Here is a 26,507-nt window from a genome sequence, read left to right on the forward strand (position 1 = left end):
TATCTTCTCAGCAAAAAGAGTTTTGGCAAATGGGAACTGCTAAGTGTCTGGAGGAAGACAACCCTCATTAAAACAGTTTTGGCACTTGGAAGAGGTGGTTCTAAATGCATCACTCTCTGCCTTGTGCAATGTTTGTGTGATTTGCAGGGATATAAGGGAAAGTCATTTGTACCGAGACTCTTCAGTCAACAATAAAAAGCTATTATACAGCTGGAGTACTTGGCCAGGGTTCTCGGTGCAGATGACAAGTTATGAACAGCTGTGTTGCAGTGTAAGAAATATAATCAGACTGTCTGGTGAAGATGGTTGAGGGGCAGTCATCTGCAGAAAGTAGGGCAGCCTCGTGTTTGCGCAGGAGGCTGCTTGCTGCTTTGCATATGTCGTGATGCCAGGGAAAAGCCTCTGCTTCTCAGGGGCGCTCAACCTGGAAGTAGCATCACCAGACCTTCTATGAAGGGCACCAGGTTCATGGTAGTGTGACTTAGATTTAGTGAATTCCTAATTGTGCAGAAGAGCAGATTTGTTTTTACACAGAAGCTTTTAAGCTGTGATGCTGTTTTCAATTTCTTGTCTGCTGCACGGAAGAAAAAATAGGGAAGACCAGCAAGTGGGTGTAACAGCTGGGTACCTGCACTCTGGAAGTACTGGAAAAAGCTGCCTGCTGCTTCGTTTTCAGCCTGTTGCCACACAGACTGAATCTGAAGTTAGGATTTAAACAGCGAAATCCCTAGCTGGTGTCAAGTCTGACAGTCTGCTGCATACTGCTCTGCTCTGGTACGTTTGAACTCCCCTCTCCTCGCTACCAGCTTCAGAGGCAGGAGAACAGCCCTTGGGATGGCTCTTCTTCACAATATGGGGTGAAGTCTGCTTGGGGTAAGGCCACTTACCCTCTGCCTTCACCAGGGTGCACACCATGGAGCTGCATCAGCGGGCGGCGGAGCAGAGCCCTGGCTCGGCAGCTTGCCCTGTGACTGCAGCACGGGCTGTCAGGAGTTGGAGAACAGCTAGAAGCTATTTCTGCTGTATCTCCTCCCAAGAAGGTATATTTTTAACAGCCTTTCAGCAGCCAGAGCTCACGTCTGGAGCTGTAAAAGGGGTGTTGGATGGACAGCAGCCTTCCCGCTACTGTGGTTTGGTCTCGGTGCCTGGAGAGGCCTGTTTTGCCATCCCTGCGTTCAACCTGCTTGTGCCTGCTGGCCATTCCTGCCATGGCAGGACCCGGTAGGCAGATTGCGTGAGCAAATGCTGGGCGTGTACTTCCCAGAGAACAGGCATCCAAGGCTGAATATTTGCATTCGCTCGCTGCTCTTGGGTATGAACATGTAAAAGGTACACACGTTGCCTATCCTGTAAACCTCTGGCTCCTCCTCAGCCCTGGACGGACTGCCATTTTTCCCCCTTGTTTTGGGCAAGCTACCGTTTAAATGAAGCTATATCTTGTTGGTCATGCAAGTTAAAAGAAGAGATTGGAAATTCCTTGGGGCAGAGGCTGTCTTTATCGGTGACTATCATAGCTCTCACACATCCCTGGAAGGCAATGCCTCGTAATTAATTACTAAATAATTAATAATAATACGAAGCAGATACCACTCAGGAAGTAATTAACCTCCTTATGCTTACAGGGAAGTCCTATGGAATGGAAGAGTAATTAAAGGCTCTTTAAACGACAGAGCAAAACTCCCAAAGATTTCAGTCAGTGCAGATTTAGGATTTGAGTCCGATAGGATTTCCTCAGACATAAAATAAAAATGACTTTTTTGTTGTAGGTAAATTCTCCAAATCTGATATTTTTAGTTAGTCTATACAAGTTTGCAGCCTGGATGAATAATTTTAATCACATTTAATTTAATTTAGGATGGTACAAGGCAATTAGTGATAAGGTATATTGGAATTTTCCATGAAAGCGAGCAGGTGGATAATTCATGTTGGAATAGGGTGGTCTCAACTTCATTCAGGCAGTGTCATACAACGGACAAAAGCAAGGCCTGGATAGTAAAATTAATTTGCAAGACGTATCTTTAGGTAACCTGATCCACATCTCTTCTGCAAAGGCACAGAGGGAGAGTTTTGCATCGTTTTTGTTCATGCCTGAATGGGACTTCTGGAGTCTGAATCAGTGTTCCTCCAGGTGAATTCGCACAGCCAAGCAGAGGAGATGTGAATTTTCCTGGACTTTGGAGCTTCTTTGCAAGAGAACTGATGAAAACATCAGCTAAGAATATCAGGTCACACAACCACTCAGTATTACTTAATGGAGGTAAGCCTTGCAACCCTTGATTCATAACTTCATCAGACTCCTTTTGCAAATCAAAATGAAAAGAAAGATGCAACCTCCTCAAACTCTTGCAAAGTGTTTTTGAGTCAGTGGGGAGTTGGAGCTCTGAATTTGATAGTTCCCAACAGCATTTATAATGTACCCCCTCTGAGGATGCATGTCTCAAGAGTGTCTTGGTTCACTGATAATGAACACTGTCCTGTTTTTCAGGATTCACCCATGTCCTTTGAAAGTCTTTCAATATTTCTTTATCTTCTTATTATACAGGCTATTTCTTCTCTCCTGATACCAGGTAAAGTTGATTGTATTGTGCTGTTTTTGACAAACGTATGACAGAGAGTATGGGAAAATGTCAGTCATTTTGGTTCAGTCTTTGGAGCTCTGAGAACTTCTGGATCTCAAGAAACTCAAGAAGCTTCCTATTCTGTCACCTCAGATGTACATGGCAGACTTAGAGGTTAATAGCTTGGCAGTGCAATGGAAAATGAATTTGGCTTGCATTCTCCTGAAGCCACTTTGGAAGAACACTAATGGGATTTTCTGCACAGCATGACATTACCTTCTCTCTCTGCCCAGTGCAGTATAAATTCACCATTTCCAAGAAACTCCCCAGCTGCAGGGCATATAGTTCAGGCTGAGAAAAGGTTCTCCACAGAGATGCATTGCGATGTGTTAACCCAGGTGCAGGTAACTGAGAAGGGTTGGAGGAAGCCAGGCAGGCACCAAACGGCAGGCAGAGCACTGCAAGGAGGGGAATGGCTGGGGGTCCTCCTTGATTAGCAATCTTCAGTGGTAGTGTAGTGGAAGTATTTAATAAGTGTTCTAATAAACGTATTTCCATTTGAAAAATGAAGATCCACACTCAATAGAAGTTAATTAAAATGATGTAAAATGCAACCTCAAAAAGATTAATTGATGTTAGTGACAGCTTGGCTTTCCCTCATGTTTCTGGAAGCTCAGTCTCCTAGTCCAGATCCATAAAAACCGGCTGTGGGTTTTCAAGGCAACTTTTTACTTCAGCATTTTCAGTCAGCATTTGACTGTCATGAATAGGAGTTTGACCTGAAAAATAATGAGTGATCAGTTAGAATATAAATTTAGGAAAAGAAGAGTGGTTAGGATTTTCAGAAACCTTTAGGTGAATGATGGTCCCGTTTGCTGGCACACTTAATGTGACCATGTTGCTAACTGCTATGGAAAGGACAGCCATGTCCTCCTCCTTCCCCACCTTGGACCACTGTTGCTCTTCTGCCAACTCCCTGGCATGCACTGAACAATCACATAACCACCGACAAGACAAAGTTACTGAAAACTCACTCCCATGGCCCTGACAAGACTTGTTTTCCAGTGATGTTGTCCCAGTGCAACTGCACTGCTGAGCCAGGACCTGTGTGCACTCTGCAAGACATGGCAAGCTCTGAAAACTATGGGAACTCCCACAGGGAGAAAATATGTGTCTTGTATGTCAGTGTGAGTGGGCAGTGCCCAGTCCTAGCCCCATGTGCATGTTGATCAGAGGGTATCGTGCCTTAGGCATCACTCTTTTTTTCATCCCAAGGGCATAGGCTAGTTAATGAGGTATATCTACCTGACAGTATATTGCAGCTTTCAGTTAGTGTGACAACAGTTGAGCTAGTCTGTACTAGTTATTAATACTACATGTGGACTTGCCCTTGTCCTAGTGGCTTTACTCACACTTGGGAATCATTAGGATTAAATGCCAGACTAAGTCACTACAATGTCCCTGGTCATTAAATAGCACCCAGGCAAGTTGAACAAGAAGAAGAAGAGGGCAAGCTAAGGAAAAAATCCCATAGTGGAAGAGAGGAGGGCTCAGGTTGTGGTGACATGATAGCTTTCCCTGGAAGGAAAATGCAGTTCAGGGTATTCCTCCCAGCCAGCACCTGGGCTGCGGTTCCCAGCCTCTGTTGTGCTGCCCCAGTACTTCTCTCCAGCCAGACTGGAAACCAGGTTGCTGAAATAATGAGTTACCAGAAACACACAGATCTTCAACCTCCCCAACCACAACCGCTGCTTCTCAGACGAGAGAGCCTCTTTAGCACTACCAAACAGCTGACATGGAGTGTCAGCACAGCCCTCCTGCAGTGCTCGGCTGGACCAAGACCCCCGAGCATGTTCCTGCAGGGTCTGGTGGGCCTGCTTGCCTGCACAAAGCTGCTCTTGTGCTCAGGTGCTCACAGCATCGAGCACCCGATTTAAATTCAGGTGCTCATCTGAGCAATCCATGCTGTTAAATGTTGGCCAATAATTTTATGAAACCTCTTTAAATTGTCTGTCACCTCCGGGGCACTGATGCTTCAGTCCCTTGTTGCTGAGGCCTCTCTGCTTTACCGTGGCAGAGAGCTGCCTTCCCCCAGGCACCCATCTGGTGACAGCAGCAGCCGTTGTGTGCACCAGGAGAAAAATATGGTTTGAGTTTCCTGCTCCCACCCCTAATATTTATTTTAATATTTTGTTCTGACTTAAGACATTATTACATAAATGCTTTACCACTGCCTTTAGGGAATGTTTTAAAGTGTTTTGATTCCTAGTTGTTGTTTTCTTTTTATTCCGTATGTCAACCAGTGCAGCAGGGAGCCTACTGCAGAGACTAGGAAGATGGGAAAGTCCCAGTGTTACCAGTACTCAACCCACCCTGCAACAATAGGTGGCTGGAGAGGCTGAGTTTTGCCTGGAGAGTAGAAAGAGGAATATTCTAGATTTTCAGCAAGAAATTTCAAGAAAGATTGCATTGACAAAGGCCTCACACGCAGGGTAAAAATGTCAGTAGTAACTCACGAAATAAATTCGATGAGAATAGACATCTCTAGCACTAGCCGCCCGTTTCACTTGGAGAATAGTTTTCCAGCCTCACTCAGAGTAAAGCTTTTCCTTTTCTCTTACCCTAATGCTAATCCCGTTCTGCATCTCAGAGTAGGCACCCCATCCTCTCAACAACTAAAAGCTCCTCAGGGATGACAATTTTTTCTGCACTCGGGTTCCTTTGGCAGCCTCTGCCCAACCTCACACTAAGGATTTGAGCATTCTCCCTCCGTCCTCCTCTCTCTCTCTACCATAATCATTGACTGATCTACAAGACACAGTCTCCACTGTCCTTATATTCAGTATTCCTCAGAGATGGATTTTGGTATCACACCTCCGTTTCCTTTGGCAGCTCTTTCAGCCCCAATAACAAGCATCCAGCTTTCACTTCTCCTCTACTTTAGCTCTCACCCTAGGTTGAAAAGGGCAGCCCAGCCCTCCTAAAGACTAAGTATGCCTTAGCAGAGGATGCTTTCTTCAGCTTTCATTTTTCTTGTGTCCTCCTCCCAACCCCCATGTAACCATAGCTCCAAGCTTTCACTTTTTCTTGTCTCTGATCCTAAGCCTGTCCCTAGGCTGACCCACAGGCTCACAGGATCCCCAGGGCACGAGTAAATCATAATGTCCAGGATCAGCCTCACCTGGGGCCTCTGCCCACACCTGTGAGCCCATGAGCTCTATTTAGGCTTAGCCTAGAGCAGTTGCACTCTTCTTGAGCTGTGTTGGAGGAGCATGGTCTCCAGCTCAGCTGTGCTTGGTTACAGCCTTCCTCCCTGATCTGAACCCAGCCTGTGGAGAGTTCTCCAGGCTTGTTCCTCAATACCATGGCTCTGACTGGCAGTCACTGGACCTGATCCTAACCCATGGACTCACTTCCTGGATTGACCTTGGATGTGCTTCGTCATGATGATACTGCATTATCATCTGGACACTTGCTCAAGCCAGGCTGTCTGTGTCTCTGTGTCTGCCGTGCTTGCCTCATTCAGGTACTGTGGGGCTGGGCTCTGGGGGGTTAGGCCCTTGCATGGTTCCATGTTAGCACCCTGCTCCCTAGGGAGTAGTGTTGCTTGCTGCAGCCTGGCATAGGCTGCAAACTCTGTTCCACTCAGAAGTTCAATTTGTCTTAGCAGAGAGAGAGTTCATAAAATCATACTATGGTTGAGGTGGGAATTGACCTCTTGAGGTCATTTGGTTCAGCTCTTCTGCTCAAGAGCTGGTAGAGCAGGTTGCCCAGGACTGTGTCCATGCAGCTTTTGAATATCATCAATGATAGAGACTCTATTGCCTCTCTGGGCAGTCTGTGCCAGCACTTGGTCACAGTAAAGAAATGCTTCCTGATGTTCAGACTGCACCTCCTGTGTTCCAGTTTGTGCCCATAACCTCATGTCCTGTCACTGATTACCACCGAAAAGAGCCTGGTTGTGTCCTCTTAGCACCCTCACTCCAGTTATTTATAGACATTGATGAGATTCCCCTGAGCCTTCTCCTTTCCAGTCTGAACACTCTCAGCTCTTTCAGCCTCTCCTTGTGTAAGAGATGTAAGTCCTTCAGTCATCTTAGTGGCCCTTTGTTGGACTCTCTCCGGTATGTCTGTCTCTCTTGTACTGGGGAGCCCAGGAATGGACACACAACTCCAGGTGTGGCCTCACCGCGCTGAGTAAAGGGGAAGGGTCATCTCAAGTGGCAACGCTTCTAATGCAGCCCAGGTTACTGTTAGTTCAAGCTCCTGCACTGTTGTCTTTGGCAGACCTTTCCCAGCCATATTCTAGCTCTGAGCTTTCACCTTCTCTCAGTCTTAACCCTAATCCTGCAAGCATCCAACTCCACCCCGAGACTCACAGCTTCTTAGAAGCGGATGCTGTTTCGTTTCCACCTCCACTGCAGCTGTGTCTCTGGGCTTTGTCTCATCACAATCCAAAACATTAAGGGAAAGGCCACCCATGTCTCAGGGACCTTATTCCATCAAGAGCCTAAATCTTCCTCCCAGAAGAAGGCCAGTCCACCTCTAGCTCTTGGCTTTCTCCTTCTTTCTACCCCAAGGGGGCCCATAGACCCAAAAAGTCTACTTGAGCAGAGACATTCTCTTTCTCTAAGCCCTAACCCTTGCCTGACCAATCTTTCTCAGAGGAGAATTTTAGTATCTGCTCAAAGTTCTCTTCAGCATTACTTTTCCAAAGATATATCTGTGCTTTTTCTTCATCTCATCCCTAATCCTAGGCTGATCTGTAGGGAGAGGTCCTCACTGTCAGGTGCCTCAATGTTCTTCTGAGGAGACTTTTAGCATCAATTGTAAGTTACCTTTGGAAGATGCTTTTTGAGCCCCCTATAGCTGTCTCTGTTTGCAACCATTTAAGCAAATATGCCATACGCAAGGTGTGGATGGGATGCATCTGAGAGTTCTCTGTGAACTGGCCCATGCCACTGCAAGGCTACTATCTAACATAATGTCACTCACAAGTCCTACAAGGGATTGGCTACTAGTAGTATCCTCATGGGCTCAATGCAGGGACCAATATTGTCCAGTGTCTTTATTGGTAACCTGGGTGTTAGGAACAAAGTATAGTATTTACTCAGCAAGTATTTACTGAGTTAGAGAAAATGGTTGATATGCTGGAGGTCAGGACAAGAGGAGGGACCTCGACAGGCTGGAAAAGAGACTTCTGACAGACCTCATGAAGTTTGATGAAGTCCTGCACCTGGGGAGCAATAATGACATGCTGCAGTACATGTCAAGGTAGGAAAGTGGCTTTGCAGGAATAGAGCTGGAGGCCCCGATGGGCAACAAACTGAATGTGAATCAGCCATGTGCTGTAGTAGTGAAGGGGGCCCAACTACATCCTGTATTGGCAGGGGTGCATTTGATGGAAGTGAGTCTTCGTGTCTGTTGGACACTTGGAAGGCCGTGCCTGCAGTGTGGAGTCCTCTTTCAGGCTTTTAGCACAAGAAAGATAATTGGCATACTGGATCAAAATCAGTCAAGGGCTACTGAGATGGTCAAGGACTGGAGTATTTGGTGTCTAGCAAGAGGCTGAGGGATTTATTCAGTGTTAAGAAGAAAAGGCACAGAGTGCATGTCACTGCTGCTTAGAGCCAGCCTGTTTGTTCCCAGAGGTGCACAGTGACAGGGCAAGAGGCCACAAGATGGAACTTAAGAAATTCCAATAAGATCTTTAGGGAAAAAACTTCACAACAAAGTCAGTCAAACACTGGAACAGATGCACAGAGACTCTGCAGGATCTTCACCCTCAGAGGTATTCAAAGCTCAGCTTGCTGAAGCCCTGAGTAGTGTGCATGACCTAACTTTAAAACTGGTTGTGTTTGTGCAAAGGGGTATGGCCAGATGACAACCAGAGATCCCTTTCTATCTAAGTCATTGTATGATTATGCTGTTGTATACATAAGTCTTTGTAAGTTCATACCCTAATCAGATTACTCTGAGAACGAGGTGTGTTGTCTGCAGCAGCAGATTCTGCCTGTGCAGAGCCTGCTCTGTTTTAAGCCACAGTGTCACAGGACCAATATTTAAACACTTGTTGACACACTAACACAATGTTCCGGCACTTAATGGTGGTAGGAAATGATTGTATCTGATCCAAAATTCAAAATTATCCTCACAGTTTTTCAGAACTGGTACAGGTGTTCAAATTTATGCATTCACTGTCCTGTGCAGTTTCAAGGAAGAGAGGAAGATGTTTCAAACCCTTTGGGAAATCCCTGGCATGGTAACGGCCAGGGGAAGGAATTTCTGTGCCCAGAGATTAAAGCTGAGAAAGTTGCCCACTGCTCCCCACTTCCCTGAGTGATGGAATAGCTCTTCTCATCTTCATCCCCTCCTCTCTCACCCATAAGCAAACCAAGAACGTTGCCCACTTCCACTGGAGGCATTTGGATACGTGCTTCCTCATGCTGCCCACTGCCTGTAAGCGACATGACATTTTTTCCCTTCACACCAGCTACTCCAGAGTCCCCTAGCACTGCTTTTTCTCCTATTCTCCCCTTTCTCCTCCTCTTCCCTGCCCACCCATCTGTTTAAAAAAAAAAAAAAAGCCATTAAAAATGTACATACTTGCTGGGAGAGCAGTGAGAGGCAGCAGCCCAACTCAGTTCAATGTTTGCTTAGGGCAGACTGTCTCTGGCTTCAGTGCATGGTGGTGTGCTCCAACAGCTCACTTGAATATTTCCCCAGAGGGTAAAGCCTTTGCTCTCACTGTGAATTCATACATCAGCATTGTGCTTATAAAAAACATGGACTCTTACTTCACTGCAGGTTTGTTACAAGGGATTAAAAGAGAACACTTCAGCACCTTATGTATCTGGTCAGACAGCACCTGGCAGGCCAGCCAAGGGATATGAATGCTCTTCTCATCTGAAGAGCTGGCTCAAGGAGCATCATCTACAGGTACAGGTAGGCTCAAACCAATCCCCCACACTGGGATACCCAGAAACTCAGAGCCAACATGATGTTTGAGGCATATACCTGACTCCCCATATTCTGTGTATGTGTCTTATGGCAGGGAGGTGAGCGATCACAAAATACTGCATACACAACTTTTCATCCAGGAGTGTGCAAGGCTGACTCCACTGACCAGCAGCAGATGACGGTCTTGTTCCCTGCTCCTTGTGCTTGGAGCCACTCACACATCCATGTTTATGTGAGCTTGTTTAGTTCCCGTCTGAACCACACTTACCCTGGCAATGAGATCCATAGGTGAATCTTATCCCATGTGAGAAGTTATTTTTTCCTCTTTGTTTTCTAAAACTCACTGTCTGCTCTCTTCAATGGATGGGCTTAAATCCTCTGGTGGCATAAAACATCATTCCTCCTATTTTGGGTCATGACCTAATCATATCAAATTATTGTTGGCTCCCGCATCTCTGAGATAGCTGGTGGGGAAACTGCAGGTTTTTAAAAGCTATGCCCTTTGCTGGGTATTAGATGTGCTATTATTGCCATTCTCTTCCCTACCAGAGCACAAAGCGTGCTTAGCAGCACTCACGGAGCTCCTCAAACAGTACACAGGCTGAAACTACAGTCTGTCCTGCAGTTTCTCTTCATGTGCTCTGTGCTGACAATGGAGACCCAGATAAGGAGGGAGGCAGATGCTCTAGGAAACTAGTTTTCTTCTTTCTATTCCTCCTCAGGGAATGCGGGCAGACATGACTAGCATGGATTTTATAGACTGCATATAGGAAACAGTGATAAATGTAACTTCTCCTTTATGATTCATAAATATTAAAAATGTGTCCAGATCTGAAATCAAGATGATTAGTTAAGGCAAGGAAAATTCTTGAGTACTCCCACTTTGTCTTTGCAAAATCAAAAAGTAGGATACTGAAATATAACTGATACAAAATCAGAAATGTCTCCTTTTTGGTGATAAAGGCCCAGCCAGTTAGTTTCATTAAGTAAACTGGAAATTAAACCAAACCCCTCATTACTTCTGATGTGATGTTTCTATGAATACTCCAAGCATAATTCAGCAGTGTATGTTTTTGACATAGCCTGTACTTTGTTCCACTGTCAGGGCTTTGTTAAAGCACCAGACAGAAGCTACAAAATCAGATTGCGGGCTGTTTTGGTCAAGTGGTTGTTGAAGCTAATTTATCAAAGGAAAAAAGAATGGTTATGAGGTATTAGTGGCTGCTGAGGCTTCACTCACCTTCTTTTTATTGCCTTCAAAATGAAGACCAAGTGACCATAGCAATTGCTATTTGTCATTAGGCCAAAACAAAATGATTTCTGTGGCATTAAGTGAACACTACCCCAGCAAATAAATGCCTTGAAGGCAAGGGAAGGCAGAAAAGAAGAAAAGCAACCAATGGGAAAGGTGGTATAGGGTAAGACAAAACTATGGTCTGAAGGGTGAGAGACTGCTCCTGAGGCAGTGTCCCAGCCCCAGGTTCAATTTCAGTGCTGTTGCTGTCGTTTGCATGAACCTAAACATCTGTCCACACTGTTTGCACCACAGCTACCTTTAGCTGCTTCACTCTCCTTTGCCTTGAGAACAAAAGAGGGTCATAGTATTGTTCTATTTACCATGAGTTTCACTTCCAATATCATCAGGAAAATTCATGTGCAGGAGTGTGGAGCCGAAGTATTTGCCTGAACTGATTGTTTTCTCTCTTAGGCTCTCGGTTTAGAGGTGGGAAGCAGATTATAAAGGAGCATCCCTTCTTCCTTTTTTTTTTTTTTTTTAACTCTCGTGCTTTGATTATTTTTTATTTTTTTTTTAAGAGGGAAGAGTCTTGTAGTTTTGTCCAGATTTTCTTATAGGGTACATGGTAGACAAGAGGAGAGGAGGAGATAAGAATTCTGGAGGATACAAGAGAAGAATATGCAAAGACTTTAGGAGTTCACTGTCCAAACAGATTTAGAGCTGCTACTCCATCACTTCATAAATTAGAGGTATTAAGCATGATGCCTCTTCTGGTAGCAGTTATCATTAGGGTAGCCCAGAGTTCAGATAACAAGCATGTTAGGACTGCAGTACTTTGTACATTTATCTACAAGTGCCTAAGATCGCATGATGCCACAGAAACAAGTGATGCTTTGTAGTTGCAAAATGTTGAGAACTGTTAGATGTATAATTACTATTTTTTTCAGTGTGACCACTGAACTGCTGTAAACATGGCAGAGTTGATATCTTCATGAAGGGAAATGAGTGAAATATCTTTATTTCACTGATGCACTCCAAATCCTACTAGTGTTTGAAATTCTGATGCTCCCAGTGGAAGCATTAGCTTGGAAACTTTCTTCTGCTTCATTTTTCTCTTAATCATCTGAGGACAATGAATTGCTACCTATTAGCATCTCAGCCCTTTTTAAAATATTTTTATTTTTTACCTGAATTATATATGTGTATGTGTATATATACATATATATATATATATGTTCTAGCTTAGTGCAGTGGACTTGTCATAAACATTTAAGATGTACTATAGTGTCATACTTTCTAAGCAGTATAATAGCATTCCATTTATTGTTTCCCAAGGACTTAACTTGGAAATGAATGGCTTTATGAAGAGGCTAGTCTTATATTAGAGTTGATTGATTCCATTCATCCTCCAACAGGCTCCTCAGCAAAACAATTTCCCCTTAATTAAGCAATATGATGTAAATTACATGGTAATTGATTTAATAAAAATATATGATGCAAAATAACATGGGGAAAAACATCTTAAGGAACAGCAGAATGATTCTCTGAACAGAGCAGGTAATGGGAACACTACTGGAAATGAGGTCAGGAAAACAATAAAAAAAAAAAATGAAGCTTTTATAGATTATTTTCATCATTTCTGTTTCCCTAACAGTTAGGTGGATGAATCCCTGGGTATTTCCCTCATTTTCTAGCCTTAAAGAGGTTTGAGAAGCTGTCCCCCTTTTTTTCCCCTTATGCCAAAAAATATACATCTATTTTAAAAAATAGCACTGTCAGTTCTCTGTGGGGTAAAAAAATAAATAAATAACTAGATCAAAAAAATAAGACAAATATATATTTACTCTTTTAGGTTTCAAGTGAGAGAGGTGCTTTCCACTTCTTGTCCAAAACTCTTTGCTAGTACTCTCACACACTGTTGCGTAAGTGTTATTGTTTATATCTATTTTTGCATAAAACCCATGGGACTATGTTAAGGTAAAATATCCTCACTTCAACCGCTGTTTGTTTAATCTGTGGAGATAGAAAGGATTGCCCAATCGTGAAGGTTCGGAGCACCTTATAAGCATGATAGCTTTGAGGAATATCCTGAAAACCTAGCTCTTTGTAGTGTATCTTTGTGGCCGTTTTCTCTGGAGCCGCATAAAGGAAGGTTCCTAGCTGTTACCATAGCACAACCCTTTATGGTGTGGATGAATCCTAGAAGGTGCAGAAAGCACAACTTTTCCATGTTGATCTGTGCTTTGGGTTATTCGTAGGAGGAAAGCTGCATTTAAGTGCATATGTTCAAGCTGGGCAGGGGGAATGGAGTCACAGGAAATATGTAACCCTGGAAAGGGACGGAGGTCTACGGAAGGGCTGCAAGAAATGACAGAAGAGCATGAGCAAAGCCTGCAAGGATGGGGGAAAGTACCATAAGGATGCTGTGAAAGGGGTGATTGGAAAGAACTTGGAACACAGTCCCAGAAACATGCAATTTTCACATAAGTGCCTGATTATTCTTGTAAACGTTGCTGGTTGAAGTGCCTACCTTTATGGTTTTAAGGCCTCAACATGTGTCTGAGGGTAGTAATGGATTCACATCAGGTAGTCTGATTTTAGTGTGATTAGTTGCAGCTCTTATGTCTGCAAAATTAGCCTAACAGTCTCATAAGCACAACTGTTTAGGAGAGAGGTTTTCCAACTTTCCTTTAAGGCAAAAATATCCCACGGTCACTTTGTGTCTGTCATTTGTTCTTAGAATCGGGGGGGGGGAGGGGAATAAACACAAATACAGCATGTTCTACACTGATTTTTATTTATTTTTATTTTGGGGATTAAATTAAGTTTCTTCGGGAGTCCTTCAGAAACACAAATACACTCAGCACAGGCTGTGGTCAGAGGTTTAGAATCAGATCTTATGTTAGTTTAATTTCCTTTACTGAAGCAAAACATCAGTCTTTCCTGGCAGGCTGTCCACCCAAGCAGGAATATTTTCCATAGTCAGCTCCAGATAGGCAAAATCCTAGAGAATGCCTTTAAAGAAAAATACCTTGAGTCACCATACCTTCAGTCAAAACAGTAAGCAGTGATTTCCAATCCGCCTTTTCCTCAACAGAGTAAGTCAAGGGATAAGCAATCACTGCTTTCTGAAATCAACAATGTCAAACCTTGACAGAGGGGAGGTTGGTGAAGAAAGGTTAGCTTTGGTGTCATTGTGGCATTAGGTCTGAACAGCTCTGGGAGATCACTAGTACAACCTGCCATTCACAGACCCCCAAGGATTTCTTTTTTAAATGAAAGGTTGCAAAATCTCATTCCCTATTCCAGCACTGCACACACGTTTTCCCCTTCCCCCATCAATCGGATGAAGCTAATGGGAATCAGGTCCTTAATGGAGGGCAATGGCAATTCTGTGCAGGTGGGAAGGCATAAAACATTTGCCAGCCAACCTGTTTTGACTGGTAGTCAATAAAATATTAATATGTGACCTTAACCATTTTCACTTTCCATTAAAAACCTCAGGACACTGGGACCTGGATATTTAAAAACTCTTACATTTCCTGGTAATCAGTGTTTAGAAGTGAAATAGAAAAATGTACCTATACTCAATGGTGTTTGTAGCCAGAAAGCTGCTGTCACCAACTGTCTCTGGTCTTAGATGCCAAGGTCCTTTTTAAAGGACTTTGAATGCAACCAGATTGGAGAGGGACATATTTGCTTTGCTTATCCAAGCAACTTTTGTCTGTTGAACTAAGAAACAAAAGGTGCTTGCTTCAGTGGCACCCACTGCTGGATTATGGCTGTGATCTCTTGCCCAGCACTAATCAAGACGGCTATGTGAGGTCTAAAAGACTAGATGAACGTAAAGCTTAATGTATGTGCTGTCGTTTCCTGATTATGATGATTTATGCTGTAGGGTGGCAAGATAGCTCATTAAAACAGGCATAAACTTCCAAGGCTATACTCTTCTATTGCCCTCCCCAGTACTTATAACCAAGAATATTTGTATGCAGTAAGCTATTTTAGTGTTCAAAGACATTTCCTTCACTACTGTCACTAACGCTACAGGAGACTGAACTGGTTACAACCAGGATAAACCCTAATTCTTCCATTCTTTGGCACGTGGCTGAAAGCAGCTGTCTAGGACCACTAGGAAGGATGGCTTGGGAGCTGGAAGCACAAAATGGAAGCTTCAGAGATGCATCTTTGCTATGAGCTTTGGTAATTAACCTCATTTCTCGGTCTTTATAGGTCCCAAACTTATTTATGTCTGCTGGCAGGATTGTTTACTGTGTTATAGCTTTGTCTGTGGTATGAGGTGAAATACTGAAGCCACTACAATTATTAGGCTCTGACCAGCAGCTGGAATTTCACCCCCTAGGCACCTTTATGATCTTGCTTCTGTGTGTATGTTCCTTATGAGTTGAATAGCACTGCTCATCTGAGAAGAATTATACAAATGCCTGGTATCAGTAGTTCTGGGTCATGTAGCGCTACAGATGAAGTGGTGTGAAGAGTTGGTGTGTTTCATGTGTTTTAAGTATGCAGAAGACTTGGAGCAGAAATTACAGTAGAAACAAAGATTTTTTTCTTCAGTGAAAAGAAATGTTTTGATTTGTTTTAACTTGAAAATGGTTGCAAGTATAAGACCATAATTTTATCCACTTTCTCATTTTTTTTCTGGGTGATGTTTTTCCCTCTTTTCTATTGAGTCAAGTTACACAGGCTGCCCTATAGCTTTGTGTCACTGTGCAGCAAAACAACCTATGGACCAATAAATGAATGGGGAAATATGTTAAGGAATGAAGTGTTGTGCAAAGAAGTGCATCAGTACATCCATAACACCTAACTGAGCATCAACCACAGGCACAGTGGTCGATGCAAGAAGGAAGTCCTCTGGAGGCACTTTTTTCGTATTGGTTTGAATTTCATTCTCACTACCATCCCTGCGTGGTGTGGCCTGGCTCATGCTTGTGGTGCTCAGGGCTGCGTCTCTGCTGTTGAGTGACTGGGATACTCCTTGACCAAGGTCTTCCCCAATCCACTGCATGGCCCCTGTGACACTGAGGCACAGGGATGGCTATTATGTATGTGGGTAGGCTTTTAATCCAGAGTGCTTTAAGTGCCAGGGATGGATGTGTCACAGACTCCTCAGTTGATGCCTGCATCAAAGGCACATGGTCTGTCCCCTGGGACAAGGTGGAAGGCTGCAAGGCTTGCTAGGACACTGCTGGGACTTGTCCTGAGAGGAAAGAACTAGATACGATGGCATTTGTGGCCACAGTGTCTGTCTGCACTGTTCCCCCATCACTTGTGCTCAGATTTCCTCTGGGAAGGGAATGATTGATTTACTCCAGAAGGAATGAACTGCTACACAGGCACTGCAGAAGGCAGCGGAATCAAGCTGGGGAGAGAGAAAAGATCATCCCAGGTCCAATCTTTACCTTAATTGCACCCTGGGCTGCAATCCCCACAGTAAAAGAGAGCATTGGTCTCTACTTTTACTGTGACTGCAGGACACATGACACACAAAGGGCTATTAAAAATGTAAATTCTCACATGATTGCTGCCACAAGTGATCGGTCCCTGAGACCATAACCCGAAGAGAGCATAACCCGAAGGCCCGTGCTATTGCCCACTCTTCTTCAGCTCATTCCCACGTGTGGTAACCAGTGCGTCCATTGATGCTTCAGACTTTACACTTCTTCCTGTGCTAAAAGGGCACAGATCACATCTGGAACCAGCTGCTTTCTGTCTCTTGGCATTGGACACCTTGGGGCACTAGTGGCTAACATTTGCAAGCCCTCTCCCCACTCCAAGCTCTGAGGTCAGGGCACCAATTCCTGCAGTAAAAGAGCATGGAGCAAGGACTCTTGCCAACTTTTGTCATCTTTGTAGCTGTATAAATGCTGTAGCATTCAGCAGTGTGCTGGGCTCATGAAGGTTTACAAACTCTTCCAACCCTGATCACAGTTATAAGTTGGGGGACCAATCTGTGTTGTAAAAGCTTGCAAAGAATTTGCTCTTCTCAGCACAAATCCTCTTACAATGTCTCTAGGCCCTGCATATTGCAAAAAGTAGTTATGCTTCTGACGTTTTTTATTCTCCAAGCTGTAACTATAATCCCAACACAAACCCTAATGTTATTCACAGCCAGGAGGTGAACCCACTCCCTAAAGGAGCACATAATTTTATCTCTAGTAACACCAGCTGTTCTTCCATTGTTGAAGAGCCTCTGTGATGTATTCCTCATTAAATTGAGCTACAGAAGTCAAGTCCACCCCATCCCCTGCACCTGCTATAACCAAGGGATCACTTCCCTATGGGACAAGAGAACCTATTGCCTTGGTCACAGCACCACTCCTTTTCCTAGTGCCTCACACCTTCTAGAATAGATTAGCCTCTGCAAAGTGTCCTTGTCTTCACCCTAATTCCAGTCCCAACTGCATTCTTAACTGTAGCAAGGGGACCACAATGAAAATGAGTTTGTCCCTGACAACAGCTTTCTGCCTAATTCCAAGGGTTCTGTAGAGTCCAGAAGAAAACTGAGCATTAGAATATTATCTTTGCCATAAACCCAAATACTACCTACAGCCCTCATGCTCCAGGAGCTAATGACCACTGGATAAGACCCAGTAACTACTGAAAATGACATCCTGCTTCCTAAAGCTGTGGGTCCTGACATACTTTGCAGTGAACTAGCCTCTTACTGCTATTGCCAGCTATATTGTCCCTGTGGATGGCACAGGGCAGAGATAATGGGGCAGGTGGGTAGGGAGGGGTTGACTAGGTCCCATATATTAATGACATTGCTGTGGTTCCAGCCTTTAAAGAAGACTTTTTTTTTTTTTTTTTTTTTTAAACAGGAACAATATATCGTTGCCTATCCCTAAGAAGAAAGGTTTAGAGAGCAAATTCTGCTGGGATAGAGTTGAAGGAGTGTCTCCTCTGGAGGAAGACAAATTTCTTTCTTTCCAAGCGCCCTTTCTGCAGACCCTGGGAGAAGTTGACCTCTCAAGGTGCCTGAATTTCCTCTTGGATGCTCACCCCAAAAGGGACTAACATGCATACAGCACGTGTAATCAGTGGAGCTGGACCAAACAAGGAGTGACCCAATTTGCCAAAGCTAACACAATAGGCAGCTACCACCTTAACTACCTGCTGGGTGTCTCAGCTCAGGTGATGTGACAATTTCCCAGTGACAGCAATTATCTTTCTGGTCTGCAATTCACTTTTTGGTGGGTTTATCATGGCATCCCAGATAAAATATGCATGAGCACATTCTGTCCATCCTCCACAGCCAGACTTCTCTTACCGGCAGGTTAGTAGGCACACTGGTGTAGTTGGCAGCGTTAGAAATGTTTTTCATCCTTGCTACAGAAATATGATGGTGGAGCACTTACTTGCAAGGGCCCTCTAGATTTGTTCTTGGTACCATTGTCTTGCTCTGATTTCATCCACATTTTACTGGAAAACAGTACAGAACCAACATAAGACTAATGCATAGCCTTTAAAAAATTCAGAGATGCAGACAGACAATATTATAAACACTGTGGGCTTTATTTATTTATTTATTTTTAGTTTGTCTCATTCCTGAAGCTGCCTTCAGCAGTTTCTGCCAGAAAATACTGTTATTAGATTGTTGTATTACAGTAGTATTCAGCTAATGATTTTTAGGAAATGGCTACAGAGATACCTATTTGTCTGTATGTGTGAAAGAGAAATATGCCATTTATATGAAACATCCCGTCCATAGCCATACCCAGTTAGTATTGGAAGACTGTTTATAGACTCAGTTGTACTCTGTTGGTGCTAAAATTGATTTCTTGGCTGAATTATTCTGCAATAGAATAAGCCCACTAATTGTGCACCTAAATAAAATTGAATTTTAACAAATTGACTTTTATTTTACCTAGGATGATAATTTATTGACACAAATAGAACTTCTTAATTAAATTTGGCATATCCAGGTCTGTTGAGGACATGTTAAACCCTTTTGCCATGTGGTTTTAGAGTACAAAAAAAAAAATAGACTATCTTGATATTCCTAGATTAAATTCTGTTTATTGCAGGTTGTACAGCCAGTCAATTATTTTGACTATGTAGTTCTTAAGGATCCCACATGGATTTAGCATAGATCTTCTGTGAAGAAGGACTATTAATTTATAATTTCTCATTAAACACATCAGAGATTGAAACCCATTGTTGCTATTCTAGAAATAGGTGTCTTAATTCAAGAGTGCCTCACATGCAATCTGTAAAAATGGAAGGAAAGCGAGGAGTACAGAATTACATTTATCACCATCTCTCACAGTCTGGATCTTGCTAATGCTGGAGAAGGTCACTAGAAAGGAAAATAGCTGCAGCATCACCAGTGCTTTAGGGGAAACTGAAGGCTCAGCGTCTCACCTACACATTTGCTGAGATAATCCCCCTGGAGGAGTTGTCAATGAAGTTGCCCTGTTCTATGCAGCAGGTAGGGCACCTCAGTCTCAGTGGTAACCCTGGTAATATGAGGCCTTGGATTCTTCCTGGAGACCAGAGTTGATCCCTGTGGTCTTCTGCTTTGTGGAGTGTGATGGAAGCTTGAACCAGAGGGTGAATGTCTGTAAATGTCCATAACTTTCCAGTAAAGCTTGAACCACAAGTAAATGTCCATATGTCTGATACCACATCAAAGAACAAGGCTGACGCTACTGACTGCCTGTTATGCAGGACAGGCGGATCTATGAGGTGCTGGTAGGCACTTCTTGGTTCCCAGCAGTAAGTGCTGCCAACCTGCCTCCTCCTTGAAGTGCTGTCACTGGTACCAACAAAGCAGGAGATGAGCAAAGTAGTCTTTAATGAAAGATCAGCAGATCTTTCTTCTTGCTCATTCCTTAGGGCTGCAAACCACGAAGGAGAAAACAAAAACTTTCTTGACTTCATACTTAGGACAAGAGGATGGATTAAATTCTAATTGTGTTATCATGCTTCACCCGAAGTTATGATATTTTTTCTTGATTTCTATAGCTGCTTTGCATTTAGGTCTTATATTTTTGTGTTATACAAGTATGCATTGGTAGAACACCCAGATATTTACATTCAGGATAAATATACAAAGAAAAAATGCAGTGAAAACCAGCTGTGAAACAAAGATATATGTGATGTCAGAGTACGTATAGCAGTCTTCAGTTAAGGTTTCTCCCTTTCCTAGTTATGTAAACATGTTGCTAAATGGTTTCTGAACAAGGAGGTACCTGTTTTTGTCTCTTTGAAAAGAAGAGCAGCTGCTTTGTTGCTGCTTTGCTCAGGGAATGGACTCTGCTTTCAAGGGACGGTGCCTGAGCAGGTTTACTGCTATGTGTCCTTTCACCTGGGTCCCTACAAATTACTGCTGCTCAGTTAATTTAAAGGTGACTGCATTAAACTATCAGATTAGTAAACACTGCCTAACATGCTGGTCAATGTACTGCTTGTATTTCAGAGCATGTATTTCACAGGGGGAGATCTCTGCCTTTTTGGTATCCTGTTTTGATCAGGTTACAAGTGCAGCAGTCCCCTGGGCTCTGCTGAGAGGAGCATGCCCAAGGGCTGGACTGGGCTTGGCTTGCAGGGGCACTCTACCTTTCTACTTCTTTTCCATCATTTTCAATGATGAAGCAAGGTTTTGGCTTGAAAAGTCTCAGTGTTAAGTAGGATGGCAGCATTTTGGACTACACTGAAGTGGTAGAAGTCTGTTCACAGGTAAATTCCTTGAGGTGCTTGGGAGTCACTCTTTACTGCTATTTGCTGCTAGTAGCATCTTCTTTTGCTTTCTCCCAATTTACGACTCCATTTTGAAGTCTGTAGGCCTAATATGTTTCGCGCTGTTCCTTTTCTTTAGTAACACAGCAGGCAGACACCATCAAGCAGCTCAAAACACCCTCCTTAGGTTTCCAGAATGAAGCTATTAGCCAAGGAAAAACACCACTTCTTCCCTCCTTTACCCATCTGGTGCCTACTCTGCAGGGATGAAAACTGTCAGTCTGTAATAGGCTGACACAGTACTGAGAGGGTGGCCTTCTTTGTGAGGGAGGAATACATATTTGTATGACTTTAAGATTTTTTTCTTCCTCTAGTTTCTACTGTATTCTGAAATGGGCTATGTACCTGCATTTGGCAAGAGAAACAAGGAGGAAGGAGGCAGGGGTGAGGAGTGAAACCATAAACAAGCCAGCCCAAGACAGCCCCTTGTTGTGAGGCTACCTATTTTGACACATGCTCGTATATTTTAGAGTACAGCACATTGAAGGTGACTGTTTTGGCTGCTCTCACTCCTGGTTCTTGGCTCCCAGCCTGGCTTCTGGAGTACAGGGAAGAGTCAGCCCCCTGCCAAGCTGACAGGCGCAGACCAGGAGAACTCACCAGCATCCTCTGCCCTCCAAAAACTAGTCCTCTGCTGGGCACATGGGGGAACAGTGCCTCAGGTGAGGTGACAGGGCTGCCAGCTCCCAGCATGGGTTTCAAGACACAGGATAGCATAACATGGGTACAGAAGGCTGATGCTAAATGCCTTTTTAAAAAAGAAACAAGCAAACAATTAAATATCTTTATATAAAGGAGGGGGAAATACAAACCCAAACACATTATTTCTCAAATGACTGTAATAGAAGTTTTCTCAACAATTTCTGAAGATATATCAGCTATTATACTTGGATCAGAAAAAAAAAAAATTGTATGCTGGCACACAGTGTGTAAATATCAGATGTTGTCTGCTTGTTGGCTTTTTCTTCCATCTCCTTCAGATATGCTCATCTGATTCTCTCTGTAGCCTGATAACTGAAACTTACTGTTATCATTCTGGTCTTGCTAGAGTGCTGTGTCTAAAGTGAGCCACTGCACTTCAAAAAGAGCAAGGACTGACTGAAAAAAGACCAGGAGTCAGCAGTGAGATACATTTTATGAGAAAGATGGAACTAACTGAAACTGGGGTGTGTGTGGTAACTATTTTCAGGAGTTGACATGTAATCCTTAATAAGATTTTCAAAAACATCAGCTGTATGTATTTATCCCTCAGAATGAACTAAAGTAGGACTTGATTAGCTGAAGGCTCCCTGTGGCACCTCAGGAAAGGGGTGAGGGCCAAAAAATTTGGAAGACAGTTCCAGTTTAGAGAGGATGTGCACTGCGGTGGAAACCACCACAGCACACCCTGACATCATGCAGGTGTCTGGAGCTCAGGTTGACACCCCTTGCTCTACAGGATAAATTATTTGTTTTATTTAGGCATGAAAGATTCCCATATGCCATAAGGACCTCGATTAACACATTTTAGCATAATTGTTTATTTGTATATATCACATGAGATTAAAAAAAATAGAAAAGTAGAAATAACTATTGTGGCTTATCCTCTTGGTGAGAGAGATAGAGGCTGTGGCTTGGGAACAAAATAAATTTCTTTTTCCCTAGCATGGAAACAGGACTGCCTTTGTCTCTGGCCCAGATGGAGAACCAGTTTTCAGAGGCAGGAGAAGCTGGAGGATGCGGATTGCCCTGCAGTCCTGGAGGTGAGGGATGTACTGCTGGTGTCTATAAATAGAAAACCTCTCTCTCTAGGAGTCCCACTGCTGCTGATAAGGTGGTTGTAAACAAACCCAGAGCACAGAGGCGCAGCTGAGTGTGATGAAGGCAAACATGTCTATACTCATGTGGAAGTCCAGCTGGCTTCAGCCTACACCTTCATTTACCTCCTTCCCATGTTTGCAAGACAGGGGTCCATTCTTCAAACTTAATGGGCTTCTGACTGTGAATATGGCATGGTTTCTGCACCAGCCTACTGGAAGATGACTCCAAACAGCTGGTACCTCTGTGTATGCTGCAATAGCTTTTATTGATCTGATAGGTGAAATGATGCGTGTTCCACACAACAGTGTGCTGGCCCTCTTATTTCTTTAAACTTTTGTCCAAGTTTAGGCATGGGATAAGCAAACAAAGAGCAGAACTGCCTCCTCCCTCTGATTGCTGTCAGAGGTAAATGGCCATGTGGGCAACCTCTGTTCAGCCAATAGGTTGTGCAAAGAGGCAGGAAGAGACACCACCCAGTCAAATAATATAGACAAACCTTGTTCAGTTCATTATGCAATTTCCTCTTAGAAGGGGGGATAGTCAGGAGGCACGTTGGTGGGTGGTGGTGCAGGATCAAGCAGCACAGGCTGTCCCTAGCTCTGACCCAGAGTTTTAGTGCAAGATGGGATTTGAATGTTCAATGTTTTGGTTCTGTGGATGAAAGGAAAGGATGGCGCCACTTCCCTCCATCATGGGAGTGTGAATCAGAAGTGATTCATACCTAGCGAGGTACTCAGATATTTCTTAAGATAGTCGTAAAATGATTTGAAAATAAACAAAAGTGAAATATGGGACTGGATGAAATGGAAAGGCAATATAGTGATCCACCCACTTTAAAGGCCAGAAGAGACCATTATGGCTATCCAGATTTCTCCCATGGCACAAATCTCAGGACTTCACTGAACTTCTTCCTACTTCAAAGCAAGAGCTGTGATCCAGCTAGAGCACATATTTTAAGAGAAACTGCCCAACTTGATCTTAGAGGGACAATATAGTGGGAGAATCCACCACAGCCCTCAGGTTCCTTCCCTATTAAATATGTTTCTCATTTCTTGTCCTTATTTGTCGTGGTTTGGCTCCTGACAGTCAGGCTCACTTCATGTTGGTACGCTAGCTGGAAGGGCACACTGTTATCTTGACTCTGTTGCCTGATCATAGGACTCTGAGCATCATTAAAGGCACTCCATGAATTTTTATTTTGTGAGCTTGCTAACTCCATTGAGCCCTAAAGGCATGGGTTAACTGGGAGTCCCAGGAGCACTCTCTAACTCATGATTTTGGGCGAGTGTCCAGTTGTGACCTGATTCCATACTCAAGCAAGCACAGCTTCCCGCTGCCACCACCCTAGGCTCTGCTTCTGCACCAGAAAATCTCAGGTTCCAGGCATGCAGAGCCCCTTCAGCTGTTCCCCTGTGGAGGGTGGGGAGGGCATGAGGACCCTATGATGTATCACTGGATGCATGCCTCTGGTTGGCTAGGTACATGCAGAGAATAACCCATCCTACTGTACTCAGCAACCTGCTAGCTTTTTTTTTTTTTTTTTTTTTCATGCTCATTGCCGAATCTTCTCTGGGATTTTAGCTTTGAACTGTGGACCTCGCCTGCAGATGCTCTATTCCAAGGCTGGTCATGCTGTTGCTGAGTACCAGGGCAATGTAACTTCCTGAGGTAAAACGACAAGCAAATGTTCTGCAGTTTTCTCTCCAGATTTGATTTTGATTTCATTTGAATGGTTCTGTGCCTAATTGCTTGCCTATAGTGAAAACTTAATGTGTTGATTTTCCAAGGGCTACAGAGAAGCACTTGGAGAACAATCAGTCAGATGTTTTGTCATATCCCAGGCAGCCCTAGCAGCATTTGCCTGAAATGAAATGTAACATCTCTACACTGCAGGCAATATTTTTGCTGATAGTGTTTCTGCATATCTTGCTATATAAAAATAGATTTTTATTTTATTTTTATTTTTTTAATGGTTTAGTTATTGGTTAAAGCAAAACCAAAACCCGACTTGCATTAAGATGACAGTACCAAACTGGAAGCTGAAGTGGTCCTTTCCATTTGATTGCGGTCACATCAGGTCCTTAGACTTGATCCTGAGCCATCTGCTAATTGCTGCAGTTTTGCAGTCATATATCCCAAAGCTAATTTAGTTTGGAAGAAGCTGTTGGAACATGGATACCTCCTTGGAAATCACCGAGTGCCTCCGTTAATGGGCACTGCAAATTGATGAGCTGCTCCAGCCTGCCCTACCACAGGACAAACTCAGATAGTGTCCTGTCCTTCACAGACTTCTTAGACCCTGTGCTGTTGAGTAGCTTTGGAGGATGCTGCAAGCTAAAGGAAGCCCTGAGGCTATCTGTCCATAATACCAGACTGAAGAGCTGTCTAAACACTGAAACTACAGGCAAGACACCAGAGCACCTTGGGAACCCCATGACAGAGCATGCCAACACATTTATTTGCCTGCTGGCATGTGAGAACTGCCCTGTCAGTTGGTTATGGGGCACATGGTGCATGGGATGCAGATGGGTCATGCTTCAGGATGCTCTGGAGGCTTCTCTTCTTGAGCAGTACAATTGCTGCTGCCAAAGCTCAAACTGCAGCACCACTCTGCACCCCAAAACACTGTCAGGCATGCTAAAGAAAAGCAGAGACTAAATGCAGAGTGCATTTGGACCAAGGCAGGTTCTTCAGGTTACTGCTGTTTCTTGTAAGCCCGTATGTGTCCCTTTGAATACAGCAGTGACAACATAGCAAAATGTTGCTGATGATGCTGCACCAAACTCTCTGGGGACCTTTTATTGACGTGGGTCTGTCAAGGTTATTAGAAACATCAAACTAAACAAAATGTGATGGAAGGATAGACACTGATTTGTCATCATCTTTTCCTGTTATAACCAGTCCTCTTATGCTCTCCATCACTCTGATGCCCCGTTTGACTCAGTCTGTTAAGGTACTTGTCCTCATGACACCCCAGTGAGGTGAGGGAAGAGCTGTAGATGGGCACAGACAGTGTGTCTGTGTTAATAACAGGTGAAAAAACATTTCCAGAACTGGCTTGTGCCCCTGAGGTCACAAGCACCACGTGGGCTGTGACAGCTACCAGGGTCACCCTGGAATAGGACTGCAAGTTGTTATGTGCAGGCTGCAGCACAAGGCACAGTTCAACCATGCTTCCCAGGGCCAGAGGTAGTGGATCTTGTTAGCAAAGTCCATAGCTGATGGCATGCATCAGTTCTGATTGTGCAAATTATTTTGTGGGGAAAATAAAAACAGAAGAGAAGAGACTGTTTTGTGTGATGCAGTTGCTGTGGAAGACTGCCAGTTGAGGAAATGGTGGGCTGTCTCTTGTGTCCTCTGTGTCCACATCTGGGGCCACAGGTGTCCAGCTCCTCACAAGGACTACAGAGAGGTGCCTGAACTTAGATGTGTAGGACCTCTGGTCCTGAACCAAGTATGCTAAGGGGCTTGGTAGCAGTCCCTCTCTCACAGAGCTGGTACAGTTTGGTGTCAGATGCACTTCCATTGAACAGGTCATTCTGGCTGGACACTTTCACATTGGCCGTATTTAGGTGGATTATTTTGTCGCTACTCTGGGCAGTGGGCCTGTGGAAGCCTCACCTCCATTCACCTCAATCTAAAAGCAGGTGAGAAGACACCCCACAACTCTTGTTTGGCTTAGTTCCTTTTAGGTTGCAATAGGAATAGCTGTGTTACCAATTCCACAATCCTGCTATTGACCAAGCACAGTTGTCTAGTAAAAATGGTAAAGTGTGCAAAGCAGCTTGCACTACTGAGTGTTTTAATGCAGTGATGCTGAGTTCAGAGGGGTTTGAAGACTGATGTGAGTGCAAGAGAGCTGCATGAAGAGAATTTCTGCTGGAATATTTCTGGAGGATGGTGCAGGAGGACATACCAAAGTGGTATGCTGTATTGCTTCATACATTATCTGGTTCATGCCAGACAGCACTTAGGAACTGCTTGGTAAAGTGCAATCTGGCACAAGCCAAAAACATGGTGGACATAATTTAACAATAGAGGCAAATTTGCCCTTATCATATTTATTTTTTTGGGGGGTAGATGTATAGCCAGGGAAGCCATGTCTCATTTTCCTGCAGATACTGCCTTCCCTCCCACTGATCTCAGACTCAGCCAGACACTCTAGGTAAGCACACAAATATTTT

The 26,507-nt window shown here is 43.8% G+C and overlaps 2 long non-coding RNA genes across 2 annotated transcripts; both read left to right on the forward strand.

The window, feature by feature from the left end:
- The first annotated feature begins 5,814 nt into the window (after nucleotides 1-5,814).
- Nucleotides 5,815-18,637, forward strand: LOC140001956 (uncharacterized). The gene is made up of 2 exons (XR_011807795.1): nucleotides 5,815-6,084; nucleotides 17,604-18,637. It is a non-coding gene; the product is annotated as an uncharacterized lncRNA (long non-coding RNA).
- Nucleotides 18,638-22,165: 3,528 nt separating this feature from the next.
- LOC110354320 (uncharacterized) lies at nucleotides 22,166-25,917 on the forward strand. Its single transcript, XR_011807250.1, has 3 exons — nucleotides 22,166-22,265; nucleotides 23,905-23,991; nucleotides 24,302-25,917. It is a non-coding gene; the product is annotated as an uncharacterized lncRNA (long non-coding RNA).
- The last annotated feature ends 590 nt before the right edge of the window (nucleotides 25,918-26,507 follow it).

The sequence above is a fragment of the Anas platyrhynchos genome, chromosome 2 (assembly GCF_047663525.1).
Source record: "Anas platyrhynchos isolate ZD024472 breed Pekin duck chromosome 2, IASCAAS_PekinDuck_T2T, whole genome shotgun sequence".
NCBI lineage: Eukaryota > Metazoa > Chordata > Aves > Anseriformes > Anatidae > Anas > Anas platyrhynchos.